The following is a 17,125-nucleotide window of genomic DNA, read 5'->3' on the forward strand; positions in this document are numbered from 1 at the left end:
AGAAAAGATCAAGGTTTTGGATGGGGGAAGATAAGAGATGGTGGTGAACAGCTGTTTTGAAGACCTGGAGGGAGGAGTGTGATTGAAGTGAGTGTGGGAGTTTGTTCCAGAGGCGGGAGAAAAGAGGAATGAAAGAGTGAAGGTGAGCAGAGAGCCGAGATTTCGGCAGTTTAACCATCAGAGGGTGGCTGGCAGATCTTGTGCGACCTGTAGGAATATTTGGGGGACAGAGCACAGAGAGAGCTGGGGGAGCAAGGCCGGAGAGGAGTCGGTAGAAGACAGAAAGACCACCTACCTGCCTGCGGTGAGTGAGTGAAAGGCCCTCAGAGATAGCTTCATCGCGGGAGATTCCAATGATTCTGAAAGCTTTGGATTCAACAGCGTGAAGCCGAGCCAGGTGGGAGGCAGGAGCACCAGCCCATAGGGGAGAACAGTATTCCATTGAGCTGCGGATGAAAGCCTTGTATGTGGTGAGGAGCTCAGGTGTGCCTAGGAAGGACTTCGCACGACGGAGGATGCCCAGTCGGCGACTGGCTTTGGAGGCCAGCTTGGAAATGTGGTTTTCCCAAGAAAGATCATGGCAGATGGTGAGACCCAAAAGCTTGAGCGACAGAACTTCTTGGAGAGGATTGTTGAGAAAGTAGATGGGAGGGTTGTCCAGTCGATCTTTTCGGAGAGACATAGTAAGAGTGTGAGATTTGTCAGGATTGAAAGACATGTTCCACATGTTTGACCAGTCTGTGATTTTGTCCAGGTCTTCAGAGAGTGAGGAGGCTGCAGACTGCCGATCTGAGGGAAGAGGAATGGAGCGGCAGAGAGTGGAGTCATCAGCAAAGAGATACAGAGGATTTTCCAGAGAGTCGGAGAGATCATTGATGAAGACCAGAAAAAGCACAGGGCCCAGCACACTGCCTTGGGGAACTCCAGCCTGAACGGGAAGGGGAGATGAGAGAAATCCATTCAGGGCCACACGTTGACTACGACCAGAGAGGAAGTCCGCAAGCCATGCATGGAGATTTCCATGGATACCATAGGAGGAGAGTTTGGTGAGCAGAGCTGGGTGCCAGACCGTATCGAAGGCACGTGATATGTCAAGGGAGACAGCTCTGATTTCCTGTTTGGCATTGAGGACCTCCATCCATTGTTGAGACAGCAGAAGCAGCATGTCCAGAGTAGAGTGACCTGGTCTGAAACCAAATTGATGATCAGAGATCAAGCCATTGGAGAAGAGGAAAGATTTCATATCCGAAGCAATGATGGATTCCATGACTTTGCTGATAATTGGGAGCAGGCTGATTGGTCTGTAGTTGCAAGGATCTGTTTTTGCACCTTTTTTGTGTAAAGCGGTAATGTTTGCTGATTTCCAGGATGCTGGCAGATGACCTTGAGCAAAAGATAGGGTGAAAAGAACAGAGAGAGGGTGAGATAGAGCGGCAGAGCAGGATTTTAGGACCCGTGGGCTGATGCCATCTGGTCCAGTTGCAGAATCAGAGTCGAGGTTTGACAAAAACTCCTCCACCTTGTCAGGAGAGAAGGTCACAGAGTCCAGGAGCAGTTTGGTTCGACTGGGAAAGGTGGGAACAGAGAGAGATGGGTTTGGGACTAAGGATTTTGAGGCAAACACAGAGTTGAGGCATTCGGCTTTGTCACGTGCGATGTCAACTGTGTGGCCATTTGAGGTAAGGGAGGGGATGGAGGGGGAACAAACACCAGAAACGGATTTGACCAGACGCCACCAGGATTTGGAGGAAGGAGACAGGTTTGAGAGTTCATTCTTGAGTGAGGAGAGATAGTGCTTCCTGGCACTCCTGAGGGTAGACACACACTTGTTCCGAGCTTGGTGGAAGGAACTGAGATTTCCTTCAGTTGGATTAGCCTTCCAAGAGGCAAAGGCAAGTTGTTTCAGGGCAACTGCCTCACCACAAGATTCAGTGTACCATGGACGGGAGGAAGGGTAAGCCAACTGAAGGCGAGATGGGATAAATCTGTGCATGAGAGAGATCAGTTTGCTTTGGAAGAATTCCCAGGAAGAATTGATGTCAGAGGCAGTGGAGATGGGAGACCAATCCAGACGATTGATGGCTGCTTGAAGACCGTCCCAGTCGGCCTGAGTGAAATGCCAGACTCGTCGACGCTGAGGAGGCTCTCTGAGAATGGCCAGAGAGATGTCCACTTTGACAAGCACATGATCAGAAGAACCGATTGGAGCAGAAGAAGAGCAGCAGACATTAGCAGGGAAGTTAGTCATAACCAAGTCTAGAAGAGAAGATACTCCATTGGCTGAGATCTGGGTCGGGAAATTGACAGATTGTGTCAATCCCAGTGAGTCACAGAAGTCCTTTGCTGAGGTGCCATGACTGGTGAGAGAGGAACCCACACCCAACCAGGTGGCATGATGACAATTGAAGTCACCACATATGAGGAAGAGAGAGTTGGGATGAGTGGATAGAAGTTGGTCCATGTTGTCAGACAGTGAAATGTAGATGGAGTCATCACTGTTTGGGGGACGGTACAGAACACATATGAACAAAAGGTGGGAGCGGAGAGGAAGCCGTAGCCAGAGGTACTCCTGGGGGTGAGGAGGAGAGAGGGCAGTGCAAGGAGAATGAGGAAGAGAGTTTTTGATAAAGATAGCCACCCCACCACCAGGCCGAGGCTCAGGTCTATCATACCGGAGGAGGGAGTAACCAGGAAGAGATATTAAGGAATCAGAGACATCTTGAAGGAGGAAAGTCTCTGTTAAGCAGATCAAGTCTGGATTGTCAGAAGCAACCTGTATGGAGAGATCAGTCAGGTTTGAGCGAAGGCCCCGGATGTTTGAGGTCCATACCGTTAATGAAGAGAGAGGGGGAGCATCGGGTACAGGACAGGGGAGGGGAGGAGTAGGGTAAGATGAAGGATGAGAGGGGGAGGTAGGGAGAGCAGTTGTTAGTGTGTCAGCGACTGCAGAAGAGTTCCAAGAAAGGGAAGGATGAGGAGGATGAAAGGTTTGAAGGTGAAGGGATGAGGCACAGTGAGGGGTTGTTTGAGGGGGGGCAGAGGAAAGAAGAAGGTTGGGGGGGGGGTGGAGGTATGAGATAGAAGGGAGACGAAGTGGGGAGGAGGCAGCTTTGAGGAGGAGGGGGGAGGAGGGAGAATTGGAGAGGAATGGTATGGGGGGAGTTTTGAAGGGGAGGAGTGAGGGGGGAGTTTAGGAGGGGAAGGGCAAGGGGGGAGTTCAGGAGTGGAAGGGCAAGGGGGGAGTTCAGGAGTGGAGGGGTGGTAGGGGGGAGTTTAAGAGTGGCGGGGCAAGGGGGGAGGGAGTTTAGGAGTGTAGGTGCAAGGGGGGGGATTTGGAGGGGAGGGGCAAGAGGGGAGTTTAGAAAGTGGATGATTAATGAAAGACGAACATTGAAAACAAATTGGGTTTGTTGTGATTTTCAAGTTAGCAATCCGGTTCAGAATGATGGAGGAGGGATGGAATGAATGTGAATTTAGACCATGTAGTGAGGGAGACGTATAAGATATTGAATTTCTTTTTTTTGAGGTAGAATGAGTTTTAGAGGAAATTGAGAAAAGCCTTTTAAATAGGAAGAAAAACAGCGTGTTGTAAAATACCACTGAGTAAAACACTGAAGGGGAAAGGTTATACATATTTAAATAATATTTAAACAGAACCGTGAACAATCTTTTGTGCACAAAAATACCAACGGGGGGAGAGCCGAGAGGGACCACCACGAGTCACGTGAAGGGCAAACGGTGGATCAACCAAGATGATAACCAAGTGATAACCAAGATGGCGACACGGCGGCTACACTTTTCATGGTGTATGAGCGTTCTATATATTTTCAATTCAGTCACACACACACACACACACACACACACACACACACACACACACACACACACACACACACACACACACACACAACACACAATGCTCTCTTGTAATATATACACAAAGAATTAAGTTAAGCACCCCCCCCCGTTTTTTTACAACCTCGCACATTACAAGTTTGTTGTCGTCAAAACAGTGTAATATACCCATGATATTGCTATATTTTCTGGAGAAGTGATATTATGGTCACATAAAAACATAACAATCATGCCGTTTTCAATATTTTATTCTGAATAATGTAAGGTGAAAATTTTTGGGAATTTTAGGCATATTTTCACCTCAATTTAAGTATGGAGCTATAGGTCCATCACAGACAGTGTGGATGACGTTTATGTTTTCTAACGTACAGTCATTGTTCTGAGAAGACCTCTAGCGATCTTTGCGTCAATAACGTGTGTAGGACCCACGTGATCGGATCACTGACTCAACCCTACGTCTCATAGACCCTGTAAGCCGTCGTATGCGTTGCTGTGGCAGGTTGAACCCCCTCGAGCACGTTTGGGACATGTTGGGACGACAAATTGCGAAGATGGTCCCTCCAATAGCCAATCTGGATGAATTGGAACGTGCATTACATCGGGAATGGAACAACCTGCCACAGCAACGCATACGACGGCTTACAGGGTCTATGAGACGTAGGGTTGAGTCAGTGATCCGATCACGTGGGTCCTACACACGTTATTGACGCAAAGATCGCTAGAGGTCTTCTCAGAACAATGACTGTACGTTAGAAAACATAAACGTCATCCACACTGTCCGTGATGGACCTATAGCTCCATACTTAAATTGAGGTGAAAATATGCCTAAAATTCCCAAAAAATTTCACCTTAAATTATTCAGAATAAAATATTGAAAACGGCATGGTTGTTATGTTTTTATGTGACCATAATATCACTTCTCCAGAAAATATAGCAATATCATGGGTATATTACACTGTTTTGACGACAACAAACTTGTAATGTGCGAGGTTGTAAAAAAACGGGGGGGGTGCTTAACTTAATTCTTTGTGTATAGATATGAATTTCTGAAATTTTTGTATTGATACCTGTATGTCCTAAATGAAATATTTAAAGGTTTATGGCACATTTTAGAAATTTTGGCTGCCATCTTGAAAAAGCGTTTTGAAAAAGCATTTTCAAACTAGAACGGCACTCAGTAGAGAGCATACCTCTGCCTGGTTGGCTGTATCACTCAATGGTGAAGAAACACTTTAAAAAATTACACAAATCTCATACCCGAATCCGTATTCAGATCTTCACCAAAATCGAATCGAAATGTCCTTCTCACACACACAACCTGTCCAACAACTTTCGTCCAAATCTGTCCACAACGTTTTGAGATATCCTGCTATGTATCGTTTTTGGCCCTATCTCCCAATGGTGAAGAATCACTCAAAACATTCTAGTAGCCGGATCCGAATCCGGACCTTCACCAAAATCTAATCATTTCGTCCTTGTCACATACGCTACATCTCTGCCAAATTTCGTCCGAATCTGTCCACAACTCTTTGCGATATCTTGTTCACAGAAAACGGACAGACAAACAAACAGACAGGGGTGAAAACATAACCTCCATCCACCTTCGGTGGTGGAGGTAAAAATGGCCGCCATGTTCAATTTCAAGTTGACTAATGAACTGGATTTAAAGAGTATCTAGATACAAGAGGATAACTGTCAAATTTAAAGCCTGTATCACAATGTCACCAAAATAATGGGTATTAGCCACAGAGGTAGAGCGAAGCGTCGACAGGTATGCCGGCCCTGGGACGGACAGTTAAACTGGGTCTGCTAGCAAAAGTTTGTGGACATTAAGGATCCCACGGTGCCCTTCGCTAAGAGTCGGCGAGTTATCGCCGGCATTCTGACAACCTGAAGTTTCAAATTTGTACCTGGACTGCAGTTAACACGTCCAGGGCACAAATGAGGGCTTCTTGGAGGATATTTGACACCAGGTCAGAAAAATAATCCCATCAGTTGAAGGAAGATCGGAAATGCGCGCCATTGGCGGCATGAACCCCAAATTGTGATTATCTCTCACCAGGTGAGACATTGTCATTGTCGGAGCGCCAGACATTGCTCATAACGACTGAGCTCACATCGGCAGACAGCCATTGCCCGAGGTGCCAGCAATGTCTCTCTGCAGAAGGCACGTTATAATTAGTGAGGACGAGGCACTGATATTTGAATTATAGGGGAACGGTGGATTTGCCCTGGCACCGCCATGGCGGCTCCGAGAGCTAATCAGCACGGCCTGGAGGTGGTTGTCTCTGCTGCTTAGTCGTAATTGGAGTGAATGCGGCCGTTTTAGTCATTTGTGTTCAACTTAAAATGAACCGAAGTGTTTGCGAGCGACGAGGAACATGACCCTAATTAAGTTTGGCACAATGGAAAGGTAATAAACATGGCGAATATCCGTCTTGCTTTGTACAATAGCATTCCACTGCCTCGCCTTCACTTTTGCCCTCACTCATCGGGACTTTGTCATTTGTGACAAAGACGTGTTTCGTATCCCATGGCAACAAAACTAACAGCAATTATATTTTTGGGATGCACCGTGCATGCGGTGTGCAGATGTAACGATGAGGCTGATAGTGATGTGCAGAGAAAAAGGAAGAGACTGCTAACTTCTTGTGGTTAGAATCTCTACCCAGCTATACACTGTCATCATAGTATTTCAAGGGCTGGGTGAGTGTACCGTATTTCAAGGGCTGGGTGAGTGTACCGTATTTCAAGGGCTGGGTGAGTGTACCGTATTTCAAGGGCTGGGTGAGTGTACCGTATTTCAAGGGCTGGGTGAGTGTATGGTATTTCAAGGGCTGGGTGAGTGTATGGTATTTCAAGGGCTGGGTGAGTGTACTGTATTTCAAGGGCTGGGTGAGTGTACTGTATTTCAAGGGCTGGGTGAGTGTACTGTATTTCAAGGGCTGGGTGAGTGTACCGTATTTCAAGGGCTGGGTGAGTGTACGGTATTTCAAGGGCTGGGTGAGTGTACTGTATTTCAAGGGCTGGGTGAGTGTACTGTATTTCAAGGGCTGGGTGAGTGTACTGTATTTCAAGGGCTGGGTGAGTGTACCGTATTTCAAGGGCTGGGTGAGTGTACTGTATTTCAAGGGCTGGGTGAGTGTACCGTATTTCAAGGGCTGGGTGAGTGTATGGTATTTCAAGGGCAGGGTGAGTGTACCGTATTTCAAGGGCTGGGTGAGTGTACCGTATTTCAAGGGCTGGGTGAGTGTGTGGTATTTCAAGGGCAGGGTGAGCGTACCGTATTTCAAGGGCTGGGTGAGTGTACCGTATTTCAATGGCTGGGTGAGTGTACTGTATTTCAAGGGCTGGGTGAGTGTACTGTATTTCAAGGGCTGGGTGAGTGTACCGTATTTCAAGGGCTGGGTGAGTGTACCGTATTTCAATGGCTGGGTGAGTGTACTGTATTTCAAGGGCTGGGTGAGTGTACTGTATTTCAAGGGCTGGGTGAGTGTACCGTATTTCAAGGGCTGGGTGAGTGTACCGTATTTCAATGGCTGGGTGAGTGTACTGTATTTCAAGGGCTGGGTGAGTGTACTGTATTTCAAGGGCTGGGTGAGTGTACTGTATTTCAAGGGCTGGGTGAGTGTACTGTATTTCAAGGGCTGGGTGAGTGTACTGTATTTCAAGGGCTGGGTGAGTGTGCCGTATTTCAAGGGCTGGGTGAGTGTACGGTATTTCCAGAGCAGGGTGAGTGTACCATATTTCAAGGGCTGGGTGAGTGTACCGTTTTTCAAGGGCAGGGTGAGTGTACAGTATTTCACGGGCTGGGTGAGTGTACGGTATTTCAAGGGCAGGGTGAGTGTACGGTATATCAAGGGCAGGGTGAGTGTATGGTATTTCAAGGGCAGGGTGAGTGTACCGTATTTCAAGGGCTGGGTGAGTGTCCAGTATTTCAAGGGCTGGGTGAGTGTGCCGTATTTCAAGGGCAGGGTGAGTGTGCCGTATTTCAAGAGCAGGGTGAGTTTCGGTATTTCAAGGGCAGGGTGAGTGTACGGTATTTCAAGGGCTGGGTGATTGCACCGTATTTCAAGGGCTGGGTGAGTGTACCGTATTTCAAGGGCTGGGTGAGTGTACAGTATTTCAATGGCAGGGTGAGTGTACCATATTTCAAGGGCTGGGTGAGTGTATGGTATTTCAAGGGCAGGGTGAGTGTACAGTATTTCAAGGGCTGGGTGAGTGTGCCGTATTTCAAGGGCTGGGTGAGTGTACGGTATTTCCAGAGCAGGGTGAGTGTGCCATATTTCAAGGGCTGGGTGAGTGTACCGTTTTTCAAGGGCAGGGTGAGTGTACGGTATTTCATGGGCTGGGTGAGTGTACGGTATTTCAAGGGCAGGGTGAGTGTACGGTATTTCAAGGGCAAGGTGAGTGTACGGTATTTCAAGGGCATCAAGGGCAGGGTGAGTGTACGGTATTTCAAGGGCAGGGTGAGTGTCCCGTATTTCAAGGGCTGGGTGAGTGTACGGTATTTCAAGAGCAAGGTGAGTTACGGTATTTCAAGGGCAGGGTGAGTGTACAGTTTTTCAAGGGCTGGGTGAGTGTACGGTATTTCAAGGGCTGGGTGAGTGCACCGTATTTCAAGGGCTGGGTTTGTGTACCGTATTTCAAGGGCTGGGTGAGTGTACGGTATTTCAATGGCAGGGTGAGTGTATCATATTTCAAGGGCTGGGTGAGTGTACCGTATTTCAAGGGCAGGGTGAGTGTACGGTATTTCATGGGCTGGGTGAGTGTCTGTATTTCAAGGGCTAGGTGAGTGTACTGTATTTCAAGGGCAGGGTGAGTGTACTGTATTTCAAGGGCAGGGTGAGTGTACTGTATTTCAAGGGCAGGGTGAGTGTACCGTATTTCAAGGGCAGGGTGAGTGTGCCGTATTTCAAGGGCACGGTGAGTGTACAGTATTTCAAGGGCAGGGTGAGTTACGGTATTTCAAGGGCAGGGTGAGCGTACGGTATTTCAAGGGCTGGGTGAGTGTACGGTATTTCAAGGGCTGGGTGAGTGTACCGTATTTCAAGGGCTGGGTGAGTGTACAGTATTTCAAGGGCAGGGTGAGTGTACCGTATTTCAAGGGCTTGGGGAGTGTACGGTATTTCAAGTGCAGGGTGAGTGTACCGTATTTCAAGGGCTGGGTGAGTGTACAGTATTTCAAGGGCTGGGTGAGTGTACAGTTTCAAGGGCAGGGTGAGTGTACCGTATTTCAAGGGCAGGGTGAGTGTACCGTATTTCAAGGGCAGGGTGAGTGCACCGTATTTCAAGGGCAGGGTGAGTGCACCGTATTTCAATGGCAGGGTGAGTGTACCGTATTTCAAGGGCTGGGTGAGTGCACCGTATTTCAAGGGCAGGGTGAGTGTACCGTATTTCAAGGGCTGGGTGAGTGTACCGTATTTCAAGGGCTGGGTGACTGTTCAATATTTCAAGGGCTGGGTGGGTGTACAGTATTTCAAGGGCAGGGTGAGTGTACCTTATTTCAAGGGCTGGGTGACTGTACCATATTTCAAGGGCTGGGTGGGTGTACAGTATTTCAAGGGCAGGGTGAGTGTACCGTATTTCAAGTGCAGGGTTAGTGTACCGTATTTCAAGGGCAGGGTGAGTGTACCGTATTTCAAGGGCAGGGTGAGTGTACCGTATTTCAAGGGCAGGGTGAGTGTACCGTATTTCAAGGGCAGGGTGAGTGTACCGTATTTCAAGGGCAGGGTGAGTGTACCGTATTTCAAGGACAGGGTGAGTGTACCGTATTTCAAGGGCAGGGTGAGTGTACCGTATTTCAAGGACAGTTAGGGATAGGGTTGGGCGTCCCGTCTGCTAGCACGCGTTGGTGAATGTTACAATCGCATGGTGTTTTTCGCGAACAGTAGGCGAGATATTGCTAATGCAAGGCCAAATTCCTGTCCAACCACTGGGAAGACAACGGCAAACCACCCAATACAATCCTTTACATGAGTCTGCCTGCTGGCAGACCACCAGAATCAGATTTATAGAAGTTATTGTAAAACTAGAGCAATGCGACTGCGTTGTCGCCAAATGCTTCTGCGTAGTACCTGCCAATGACAAAGCGTAAATGCCCTTGTTGACGGTTATAAAAAACAAATTTGATTAAAGTCCTTTCAGCTGTTCTCAAGTATCACATTTTTACCAGGCATGACAAGTTTCACATCGATTGGTGAAGCTGTTTTGGAGAAGGGATAAAAAAAAAATCAGCTTTCAACTTAATATAGCTGCAAAACCACGTAACATATGACATCAAAACTGTACACTCTGCATATGTATGGAAGAGGATCACGTTTGTGAAGTTTTGTATTGATCGGATAAGGTTTGCTTTTTCGAACCAAGATGGCTGCCAAACCACGTGACCTATTATGTCATCATTTTCAAACTATATGCACCAATGGTTTTAGATGACAATTGTAAAGTTTCACATCGATGGGGTAAGCAGTTTCTGAGATATAATTATTTAATATTTTCCTTTAATCCAATATGGCTGCCACAGCATGTGACCGATGACGTTTTCATGATCAACTTTTAATCACCATCCTTAGTCGATGATATACGTAAAGTTTCGATTCGATCGTTTCCGTGATTTGGGAGAAGATTTTTTAAAAGGTTTTAGGTTAAATCCAATATGGCTGCCAAACCACGTGACCTATTATTTCATAAGTTTAATATTTCAATCCAAATGGGTCATAGATCATGTGCATGCAATTTCACAATTTTAGCATAAGGAATTCAATTAAAACATTTTTGACTGGTATACCACTTCACCAATGATGTCATCATGATTATGCTTTTGTTCCACATTGGGAGTACTTGACAATGTGGCCAGTTTCAAATTTTTTCCATTCAGCGGTTTCTGAGAAATTATTTTTTATTATTTGCATTTAATCCAAGATGGCTGCCATACCACGTGAAAGATGACATCACAATTATCATAAAAACATTCTACATGTGTGTCGCTCCTTTCCTGAATGTTTCGTCTCAATCGGACATGTGGTTGCTGAGAAAAACGAGGTTTAGCCCGTACGGACAGACGGACAACCCGAAAACATAATGCCCCCGGTTACCTTTGGGGGCAGAGGCATAAAAACGCTTGGTATTGGCTTAACTTAACAGGTAAGGTGGCTGGCTTAAGACCTATCGGGTTCTGAGTTTGAGACCCTGTCATAAGGTTAACATTCTATCAGGTGTGTTTCGTTATGAAGCGGCTCGCTTGCCGCTTATATTTTAAAGAATTAGGATGTACAGTAGAAGTAACAATGAAAGTATGAACTGCAGTTTTACGGTGTAGCACATAGGGCAAAGCCGTCTAGAACAGTGTATGTATGTATGTATGTATGTATGTATGTATGTATGTATGTATGTATGTATATCCATCCATATGTATGTAGGTATGTATGTATGTCCCCTCAAACGTATACCAATCAGAGCTGAGGATCTGGTCACGTGACAGGGTGATGTGATTATGTCTGATGTCATTACGGCGGTACGACGGCTGACTCCGCACACCGCCATTTTAATTCCAATTTCGTTCAGGCCGAACATATCGTCGAACCTGTCATATATCACAATCGCTGTGCTCTACCTTTAGCTTTTTCATTCAGTGTGAAACACAAACAAACCGATTGTTAAAATGATCATCAAATATTGAAAGCATCGGCGTTACAGGTTTTCCAACAATACGGTACATTTAGGCCTTAGGCTTCATGCCTCACCTTTGAACCGCTTTGGACAAATTAAGCCCAGGTTTTTCAATACAGTAGTGTATTGATCTCATAATAGTAATAATAAAAATATAGTAAATATGACCATAACACTTTAATCCCAATGTCGTGAATACAAAGTTATTGAATTGAAGCGGTGTATGGTTCATGAATCAATGATAAGCGGTGTACGGACTAACAACCACAGAAGTAAGGAATTCGCCACAGTTTTTTGATCGCATGTTATTAACCCAACCCTTGTGGGGTATATAGATTACAGTAGATCTTCCCTCAGCTCTGTAAGTAAAACTTACCTCACGGATGTCGGGATTCTTCCAAATTTCTTTGTTTAATGTTATAAACAGCATTAGCGACTGTTAAAAAGCTAATCATGTGTGTTTGTAGTTTATAGTATTTTACAAGCCCGGCTACGCCGCTGTTGGACTTTCGGTCTTGTTTCATAATGTCTTCTGTATAATTGAAGAAATAGCCAGCAACCATTTTGAATTTGACTAAGGTGGCCATTTTGAAAACAATTAAGTGTTTGGTGGACGTTCCGTAGGCAGCGGCTTGTTCACAACTTTTGAAGCACCAACCTTGATCGCTTGCTTTGCTTGGAAAAGCTGTTGATACGGAACGGCTGCCTTGGCAAGCGATAGCAAGCCACTTGCTAATGGAACGCACCTCTGGTGGGAATCGACTAAGCCTGTCATTGTTCTTTGGCCGGCATAACAAGTGCCATCTTATTGTGAAGAACGAGCCATTCGAGTATCCTGAGCAGAGTTGCGATCCGTCCAGTCGTGTGCCCCGTAGCCAAGGAAAAGATGCACCGGCAACCATATGTGTCTGGAGATGCGAAAGGTATTTCACTTTTACCTTGACTTCTTCTTCTTCTTCCATCGTCATTTTTTCATTTTATTCTTAAAGCTTCTTCTTCTTTGTTTTTTTTTCCTTTGTCTTGTTTTTTTCTTCTGCTTTTCATTTTATTTTTCCTTTCCTTCCCTTTTTTCCTCTTTCTTTTTGTTCCTGTGTAATTTAAGGAAAAAATGGTTGACCATCATTTGATTTCAGTGCTTGTCAAAGCCCTTTCCAGTCAAATTCTCCAATCGCTTTTTGAAAAGAAACATGGAAACTTTGCACCTATTGTGTTTCAGTACCCGAGCAATGAGACGTTAATGGTGTGCAGGTGTCTTGCTGTTGCTACACTCACAAAGGCAGCAGGCAGGTGCGTGCGTACTAATTAGAAACTGCTTGTGCATGATTTCGCTGATGCTCGTTTTTCACAAACAACAGCAGCATATACTCTCAAAAGAGGGATCGGATGTACTCTAAAAGTAGTTTCATTTTTGTTTCGCATTTGCCAGAGGTATCTTGAAGGTACACCCAAAGGTGTTTTACCTGATCCTTTTATAAGAAATATAATAGCTAATTTCCCGATTGCTCATCTGTACCTTTATTTACGATGTGTCCATGTTTTTTTTTGTGGGGCTACTTTTTTTTTCTTTTTTTTTCTTTTTTTTTTTGTATACTGAATCGAGGCTCGTGAAAGAGCTAACATTTATTTCACAAACAAATCAACCAGACAAACAAAATATACAAAAAGAGGGAGCGGAAGACAAGATGGGGAGAGAAGGGGAAGCACACAACCACAACATTTGAGAGCAGGGAGAAGTGTGGGAGGGAGAGGGCTTGGGGGCAGGAGGCGTGGGAAGGGGAGGAGGGGGGGGGGGGGGGGGGAGAGGTATAAAACACAAGGGGACCGAAATTAGCGGGGGTAGGAAAGATCAAGGTTTTGGATGGGGGAGGATAAGAGATAGTGGTGAACAGCTGTTTTAAAGACCTGGAGGGTGGAGTGGGATTGAAGAGAGTGAGGGAGTACTTTGAATCGTTTGAAGAAGTGAGGGTACTTCCCTGATTGAACATTTGAATGACAAAGCACCTGCAGCATTTCTGGTTTATTAGCCCCTGTTGGACTTAGTCCAAAAAGGGCCTTATGAATTTCGTCTCGTCCGTCTGCAACCATATCTCGGAGATGTATGGACCGATTTTGTTCATACTTGGCAAAATGACAACACATGACGATATACTTAAGCACATCGTTTTGTTTCGTGACGCGATCAAAGAGGGCCGACTGGCGGCCATTTAAGTTGTAAAAATCCCGATATTGAACATGTCCTCAACCATTTCTCAGACTTGCATTTACCGATGTTGTTCAAACTAGGCACACAGATTTAAAAAAATGATGGCTTACATATATATGCACGTCATTTTTTTCGAGATCAGATCCAAGATGGCCGACTGGCGGCCATTTTGTTATTTAAATGTGCCCCAACCATTTCTCGGAAATGCATGGTCCGATTTTGTTCAAACTTAGCAAGAGCACAGTACATGATGGCACACACGTGCACCTAACTTTATTTTGCGATCTGATTAAAGATGGCCAACTGTTGGACTGGCGGCCATTTTATTTGTAAAAAAAACCCGATATTGACCCTGTCCTTAACCATTTCATGGAAATGCATTTCCCGATCTTGTTCAAACTTGGCAAACAGATAAATTAATGATGGCTGACATATGCACGTAATTTGTTTCGAGATCATATCCAAGATGGCTGACTGGCGGCCATTTTGTTACTTAAACGTGTCCCCGACCATTTTGTGGCCATGCATGGGCCGATTTTGTTCAAACTTGGCACAAAGATAATACATCAGAGTATAGATATGCAGAAGATTTATAATCTGACCAAAGATGGCCGACTGATGGCCTTTAACTCTGTACAGCAAAATTACTAAAACCATGGGGGCTTTGACATTTTATGCCTTTTTCTTCTTGTCATTTGCATGATATGCTTTGTTTATGCAGTGAGAGCTGGATGCGGGCATTTGATCTGCAGCGTGGAATATCTGAGCTTTAATACTCTTTGTATAGTATTGTTGCGGTTTTGCGAGAAGCCCGTTCCCTTACCAAGGGGAGATTAAGCCCCTTGTTCTCCTTGGGTCGTCGCAACCGCGAGACTGAGTCGCCACTTCCGGTCAGACGCGGGACAGGGTTTCGGGACAATTTTCCCATGTACCTAAGTACCCACGCTGCCGCAGGAGCGGGGATCGAGTCTCGCACGAACCACGCGTAATTTGAGTACACCTGAGCGGATGGCGTACCACGTGGTCCATGCTGTTACCTTGCTATTGGAACCCAATCAGAGCGATGTAATTCGTACCATGCTAAGTCAATGATGGAGAGACAAAAGCAGTCGAATCAAAGGAATAACAGGTTTAATTATTATTTACAATGATTGGTAGAAGAAGCAGAGACACAGGGCAGTCTTAAGCAGTCTTAGCTTATTTACCCAGACAATGGGCCCACTCACACTCACAGGGGGATGAAGGAAGAATTGTGCATGCGCTGAATGCGCAGGCTTTGGTCGTCCAGGAACAGCTCGCCCGGCGTGGCCCTCTGGCAGTCACCGCACGTATCCCGGCGAAGACAGGTAGGCAGGCGGGAAAATCCTCGCGGCGCGTATCTCAGAAAAAGCAGGCAGGCAGGAAAATACGCGTGTCTGTGGCCCGGCACGGCTGTCTTTCACAGCGCGATTAATACAACTGCACGCTTTTACTCTCGTAACTGAACTCAGCGCAACCTGCCCTCCAACTCCTCGGGCATCTGACTCCAGCTCAACTCCACTCATAACTCGTTGGCTTGCCTTGCGTACATCTCATAACTCGAGCTCATAACTCAGCGCATGTCCTCCTCATAACTGAGGTGGGGGCTCTGGGCACAGGGTTATATTGCCCCCGCCCTAGTCTGCATCGAATGTTCCAAACTCCGCCTTTTGCCGCAGTGGTAAGTCACTCCCCTCATACCTCTCCCACTGCCCCCTTCCCACGCCCCCCCCAAAGCCCTCGCCCTCTCTCAGATCTCTCGATGTCTCCATGTCTCTCGGTCCCTGCTCTCAAATGTTGTGTTTGTGTCCTTCCCCCTCTCTCCCCATCTTGTCTACCGCTCCCTATGTTATATGTTTTATGTGTCGGTTTGTCTTTCTGTGTGATTAATGTTCGCTCTTTCACGAGCCTCGATATTGTATACAAAAAAAAAATAAAAAAAAATAAAATAATAATAATAATAAAAAAAAAGCCCTGATTGGCGGCTCGTGCTTACCGGTCACTCCCACTCCTTCTGCCCCGCCTTCCTTCGGCCTTGATCGACTTGTTCAGGCCGGCCTCGTGGTATTTTGCGCCAAAACCCAAAGCATCGAGGCATCATAAAGGACCTAACTCTCCTTGTCGTACTCAACGCAAAACTAAACACAGGAAAGGTCTACGCTTACATTTACTACGAAATAACTGAGCTTAAACGTGGCTACGTGTTGTAGTGTAACTAAACTATGAGGGGAAATTAACCTTTTATTGTAAAAACACAAAACTACAACAGTATGAACAGTCGGATCAGTCCGTGCTTCACACAGTGTGCCATCCCTCAGATGGATGTTAACTTGTTTCCTCTGCTGCGATTATTGGTGGACGTTAAAGATAAACAGTGTCCTTTGCAGAGCAGTTGACATATTGAACAAATTGCAAATTCTAACATGGACTGTAGTGATGTTTTTTTTTGATTTTTTCTCTAAACAAGGCTGAAAGTCACAAAATGTGAAGCCCTACAGAGAAAAAGAAGATGAAAAATTGGCAAAACCTTCCCCTATTCCTGAAACAAGGAAACGTCTTCACAGGACCACTGTGCAGGAGTGGGTAACTAGGCCAGGCAGAAAAATAAATGTTCCAACACCCATTTGATGGTATGAAGTGGTCTGGTCTTCTTGAAGGTTCCTTGATATCTCAGAGTGTGGTCGCTGTGCAAGCAATAGTTCCTACACAAATTCATGCACTGAGGTGTACCTACGTCATATGTGAATGCTTACGAAGAGCAAAATAATAATACCAAGAACAACCTATGCCCTTTATACTAAGGTGCCCATGGGAATTATGGCCCGAGGAATACCCATAATTTTTCACAAATTGGTAGATAGACCGAGCAGGCAATTTGAAGCATCAAACATTAGCCAGTAGAGGGCTGAATGTAGAATCCCATTTTCTGTTGTGAGGGAAACAGCGGCACAGTGAAGACTTATCAGCATCTCAAATGACTTCTGTTTATTTTATTTTTGTACAGTGTGAAAGCTCTTGGAGGAGCTAGAACATAGAAGGGACCAGGAGGTAACAGAACGAAAAAACAGGAGAAAAGGGATAAGGTGAGGGGTGGGAGGGGGAACAGCAACAGCAGGGTTGAGGGACAAAATAGAGGGAGACTAGGGAAGAACAAGAGCAAGGGAAAATCACGGGTTGAACAAGTATGCAGCCGCAAACATTTCATTGTTGATGTTAAATAGTGCTGGACAGTTCTCTTGAGCAAGCCTGCGGCACTGAGACCACTGATTGATCTCCTAGGATCGACCCAGAGATCCCCCACACGTCTAGGATGGTGTACCCCTGTCTTCAGGAAGTGAGGGCCATGACAAAGTAACAGAGAGAGAGCGAGAGCGGGAG

Source organism: Myxine glutinosa, chromosome 8 (genome assembly GCF_964187855.1).
Source record: "Myxine glutinosa chromosome 8, kmMyxGlut1.1, whole genome shotgun sequence".
Classification (NCBI taxonomy): Eukaryota; Metazoa; Chordata; class Myxini; order Myxiniformes; family Myxinidae; genus Myxine; species Myxine glutinosa.